Below are 6,700 nucleotides of genomic sequence, written 5' to 3'. Positions count from 1 at the left end.
CAATAATACATATTATAAAAAATGAAAATAGTAAATAGTGCACAAAAATTAGAATAATTATTTTAATATTGTCAATATTTATTTAGAAAAAATTATGAAAAACTAATAATAACTAGCAATAAACCTAAACGTATGTTGAGTAAATGCAGAAATTATAATTTTTTTATTTGTAGTGAACGAACTTTTGGAAATGTTGACGTTCAGAAAAAAAAAGTTGCCAAATATAAAAATTTAAACGTATTTTTATCTTCTTCAAAATACTTAAACGCACTTTTATCCTCTTTATCGTGTTTTACAAACACACCTTAAAAACTTGGAATTTGGAATAGCGTCAGCCATGCTTCACTCCCATTTCTTTTCGCTAAAATATACCATCACGTTATCAATTAAATGCTATTTTGTTGATAAGCATCAAATAAATATTGTAGTATAACGTTTTATTTATTTCATTGCCAAAAATGACCGTTTTTTTATTAATATTAGTGAATTTTTTTGTGTGACTAATACTAGTGGATGTTTAAGTTAATATATTATTTTTATATTATTAAAATTTAAGTATAATTCTTTTATTGTTATGTTTTATCACAAGAAAAATGTTTCGGACACCTAACCGCACGGGTTTTTTCGCATTTCTCTGTAAGGTGATGCAAATATTACCTGAATGTATAAAATTATTATTTATTAATTAACTATTTTGTCTCTTGAATATATGAAATGTTAGTATAATTACTCAAAAAAATGACTACAATGTTGTAAAATAAATAAATAAGATATAATAAAATATAATTAGATAATAATATTTACTATAATTACTATTTTAATATAATAGAGATGATTAATATATTTAGTAATATTATAAAGAGTGAGAAAAAAGAATATTCAAAATAATTGTAACATAAAGAAAGAGAGAGAATTGTTTTATTGTTTGTGTATTGTTTCGAGCATGGTTTCTCTACTACATATAACAAGCATTTATTTTCAAACTTCATTTATTTGAATTTGCCTTGAAAAGTGATTTCTTCAATGTTAGAAAGTTAGCCACTCAAATCATACGTGGCCATCGGGAATGGATCCTCTCAATTGTTAAAAAAAATTGAGAGTGTAAAGTGTGATCTCTAACCTTTCATTTCTTTCTCTTTCATATTTATTCTTAGTCCTACTTATAAAATTAATGGTGTGAGATCACACTCTACTCCCTCAATTGTTAAAAAAAATTGAGAGAATCCATTCCCGTGGTCATCTATATCTTTATCACAACACTCTTCTTGCATGACCATTTAAGATTATGCCTCGTTAAAACATTACTAAAGAAAAATCTAATGGAAAAAAAGATTATTGAAGAAAAAAAGAGTACAAAATCTTTTGTGATGGGGACTACCTCATTAAAAATCTTGTCAAGAAAAACCCAATGGAAACAAAATTTGAGTACCTGACCAAGAAAAAAATAGTACAGTCTCCCATTTTTGTTGTCATCATTTAATGTCTCGAAATCGGTGTATCCCAATCTGATGTACCAATTTTTCAAATGAGGATTTTGGAAGTGACTTTGTAAATAAGTCTGCCAAATTATCGCTTAAACGAATCTGTTGGACATCAATTGTTCCTTGATTTTGAAGATCATGAGTGAAGAAGAATTTTGGAGAAATATGTTTTGTTCTATCACCTTTAATGTATCCACCTTTAAGTTGAGCAATACATGCTGTATTATCTTCAAACAGAACAATTGGAGCTATCTTATGATCAATTAGTCCACATGATGATAGAATATTTTGGATCAAACTCTTGAGCCAAAAACACTCGCGACTTGTTTCATGTATCACTAGTATTTCAGCATGATTAGAGGAGGTTGCAGCTATCGTCTGTTTCGTGGACTTCCATGATATAGCTGTACCACCATATGTGAACAGGTATCCTGTTTGAGATCTCCCTTTACGTAGATCAGACAAGTTTCTTGCATCTGTATAGCCAACTAGTTGTGACTTGGATCCATAGGGATAAAACAATCCCATATCAACCGTTCCATGAAGATATCAAAATATGTGTTTGATTCCATTCCAATGTCTTCTGGTTGGAGAGAAACTATACCTTACTAGTAAATTCACCGCGAATGATATGTCAGGTCATGTATTATTAGCAAGATACATTAGCGCTCCAATGGCACTAAGATATGATACTTCAGGACCAAGGATATCTTCATTCTCGTCTTTAGGACAAAATTGATCATTTTCCACATCCAAATATCTTACGATCATTGGGGTACTTAATGGATGTGACTTATCCATATAAAATCTCTTCAAGATCTTTTCTGTGTATGTTGTTTGATGAATAAAGATCCCATTTTTTTTATGCTCGATCTGCAGGCCGAGACAAAATTTAGTTTTTTCAAGATCTTTCATTGCAAACTCTTCTTTTAGATTTCTTATAATTGTTGGAATTTTTTCAGGAGTTCCAATGATATTTAAATCATCAACATACACAGCAATTATAATGAATCCATATGCAGATTTTTTTATGAAAACACATGGACAGATATCATCATTCTTAAATCCGTTTTTGGCCAGATACTCAGTAAGACGATTATACCACATTCGTCTAGATTGCTTTAGACCATATAAAGATCTTTGCAATTTGACTGAGTATAACCCCTGCAAATATTCATTGGGCGATTTAGATATCTTTAATCTTTCAGGAACTTTCATATAGATATCACCATCTAGTGATCCATATAAGTAAGCTGTTAACAATTAAATGCATATGTAGTTTATGGTATGCAAATAAACTGATTAAATAACGGAATGTTATTGCATCAATTACAGGAGAATATATTTCTTCATAATCTATACCGGGCCTTTGTGAGAAACTTTGTGCCACAAGTCGAGCTTTGTAGCGCACAACTTCATTTTTCTCATTTCGTTTTCTCACAAATACCCATCTGTATCCAACAGGTTTTACATCTTCTGGTGTACGGACTACAGGTCCAAAGACTTCACGTTTTGCAAGTGAGTCTAACTCAGCCTTCATAGCTTCTTCCCATTTTGGCCAATAATTTCTTTGTCGACATTCTTCGAATGTTCTTGGCTCAAGATCCTTACTTTCATGCATAATATTTAATGTCACATTATATGCAAATATTTCATCGATAATTGTCTTATTTCGGCCCCATTTTTCTCCTGTAAAGACATAGTTTATCAAGATCTTGTTATTTTCACAATTTCAGGTACCTGAATGTCTTCTGGCGTCAAAACTATATCAGAATTTTGGACAATTACAGGTGTCTTTACTATGCCTTTTTCAACAGGAATAATATTTATCTCTTTTCTTTTTGAGGATTTTTGTCTTTGGAACCGACAGTCTTACCACACTTTTGGCGTGAATTTGTTTCTTGTCCGACTGGGACATCAATTTGAATTGGAGCATTTTTAGCTGGTATATAGGATTTAGTTATCCTTTTCGTATCAGAAAATGCATCAGCCAATTAATTTGTTATTCTTTGCAAATGTATAATCTTTTGAACTTCTAGTTCACATTGCCCTGATCGAGGATCTAGATGCATCAAGAATGATGCATTCCAATTAAGTTCCTTTTCAGGAAGTTTATTCTCTCCCCTTAATGTTGGAAATTTTGATTCATCAAAATGATAATCTGCAAATCTGGTTTTAAATACATCTCCAGTTTGTATTTCAATATACCTCACTATAGAGGGAGAATCATATCCAACATATATCTCCAATTTTTTCGGGGTCCCATTTTTGTGCGAGAAGGTGGTGCAATGGAAACATATATCGCACACCCAAATATTCTTAAATGGAAAATATTTAGCTGCTGGCCAAAAGCTAATTGCATAGGAGAGAACTGATGGTAACTTGTTGGCCTCAAACAAATAAGTGCTGCGACATGTAAAATAGCATTCTCTCAAGCCGAGGTTGGGAGATTTTTCTCATAAGTAAGGGTCTAGCAATTAATTGGAGGCGTTTAATAAGTGATTCTGCTAACCCATTTTGTGTGTGAACATGAGCTACAAGATGTTCAACACTTATTCCATTAGCCATACAATAAGCATCAAAAGTTTGGGAAGTAAATTCACCAGTATTATCAATGCGAATTGTTTTGATTGGATTTTCTGAAAACTGTGCTTTTAATCGAATAATTTAAGCAAATAATTTTGCAAACGCCAGGTTGCGAGAAGACAATAAGCACACATGTGACCATCTCGAAGATGCGTCATTAGAACCATAAAATATCTAAAAGATCCACATGGTGGATGAATAGGTCCACATATATCACCTTGAATCCTTTCTAGGAATTCAGGAGACTCAAATCCAATCTTTACTGGTGATGGCTTTAAAATTAGCTTTCCTTGAGAACATGCAGCACAACAAAATTCACTAGATTGAAGAATCTTCTAATTCTTTAGTGAATGTCTATAGGAGTTTTCAATAATTCTCCGCATCATGGTTGTTCCCGGATGACCCAATCGATCATACTAAGTTATGAATTCATTTGGGCTAGTAAACTTCTGGTTTATAATGGCATGTGATTCAATTGCACTAATTTTAGTATAATACAACCCAGATGAAAGTGAAGGTAACTTTTCTAATATAACCTTTTTATTTGAATCATGAGTTGTGATACATAAGTACTCATGATTTTTTTCATTCATTGTTTCAATATGATATCCATTTCGGCGAATATCTTTAAAATTTAATAAGTTCCTTAGAGACTTAGTAGACAATAGTGCATTATTTATTATGAATTTTGTTCCTCCAGGAAATAAAATTATAGCTCTTTCGGTGCTTTCTATCACATTGTCTGAGCCAATAATAGTATTAACATATTCTTCTTTTGGCACAAGATGGGTAAAATATATATTACTTTTGAGAATGGTGTGCGAACTTGCACTATCCGCAAGGCATACATCTTCATTATATATCCTTATCATTTTCTTCAAAGATAAATAATAATAATAATAAAATGAGCAGAGTACATGCACAGTCAAATTGAATTCTTGATTGGAATCATTTTTCTAAGAAACACTGTACATAAAAATAATGTCATATACTAAAATTTTATTATTATCACTACTATTATTATTATTATTAAAACTTAACACATTTAATGGTTTAAAATTCTTAAACATAAATATTAATATTTCATTATTTATATACATCATATTTGAAACTTAGAAAATAAAACTTAACAATTCCACATATTAAACCATTCCATCATTGATCAAATGACCAATATTTCTTTCAAGATTTTCAAAAAAATCAGATACATCATCATAAGTGGTGAAATTTTCAGCATCATTTGAACGAAATTCGTTTCTTTGTCGTCCTTTTTCAAAGATGCTTGATAAAGATCGACTAGGTGCCTTAGGATACGACAGGTACGCGACCAATGACCCTTTCCACTACAACAGAAACATTTATCCTCTGTTGAGATCCTTTCTTGTAAACATAATTTTTCTTCCTTCCATAATTTTTCTTGTTGCCAAAACCTTGCCATTTACCTCTTCTGGGGTTATGATTTACCGCATTTGTTTCAAGAAATGGGGCGGCGCCAGCTGGACACGCTTCATGATTTTTTAAAAGCAACTCATTGTTGCGTTCAGCAACAAGAAGGCAAGAAATTAACTCAAAATATTTTTTAAATCTCTTTTCTTGATACTGCTGCTGCAGGAGCACATTCGAGGTATGGAAGGTTGAGAAAGTTTTCTCTAACATATCATTACCAGTTATCTTTTCCCCACATAATTTCATTCGTGAGGTGATTCGAAACATTGCTGAATTATATTCATTTATGGATTCAAAATCCTGCAGACGTAAATGCGTCCATTTATATCGGGCTTGATGAAGTATACCGTCTTTTGATGATTATACATTTCTTCAAGATCTTTCCACAGATCTGCAAGATCTTTTAATGTGAAATATTTATTTTTCAATCCTTCGTCAAGATGACGAAGAAGGAAGATCATGACTTTGGCTTTATCCTTCTGGGATGTATTATTTTCAGCTTTAATGGTATCTCCAAGATCTATTGAATCAAGATGGATTTCAGCATCTAGTATTCATGATAAATAGTTGTTTCCAGATATATCAAGAGCATTAAATTCAATATTGATATAAAGATAATTTGTTACCCGAGTCTTCCTAAAATTTGATCAGAGTGTCGTGCTGATAACGTGTTGTAAAATAAATAAATAAATAAGGAAGATGTAACATAAAATGAAGAAGTATAATTAGATAACAATATTCACCATAATTACTATCTCAATATAATAAAAATGATTAATATATTTACTAATATTATAAAGAGTGAGAGAGAGAAATATTCAGAATAGTTGTAACATAAAGAAAGAGAGAAAATTATTTTATTGCTTGTGTATTGCATTAAGCGTGGCTTCTCCTGTTTATACATATAACAAGCCTTTATTTTCAAACTTCATTTATTTGATTGTCTTAAAAAGTGATTCCTTCAGTATTGAAAAAGTTAGCCACCCAAATCATACATGATCATCCATATCTTTATCACAACATACAAAACTTGCTACCATGTAGATCATTTTTAAAGTTAAATTTCACACATAGAACTTAAGAAACTATCATTTATGATAGATCTTTCTGTGTGAATTAGTTTAAACTTTGTTAAAATGGGAATATACCGGCCGGGTTTTTTTCCCTATTTTTTTTCTTTTGGGGGA

This window comes from Arachis ipaensis, chromosome B05 (genome assembly GCF_000816755.2).
Source record: "Arachis ipaensis cultivar K30076 chromosome B05, Araip1.1, whole genome shotgun sequence".
NCBI lineage: Eukaryota > Viridiplantae > Streptophyta > Magnoliopsida > Fabales > Fabaceae > Arachis > Arachis ipaensis.
Note: the sequence above shows the minus strand (reverse complement) of the source record.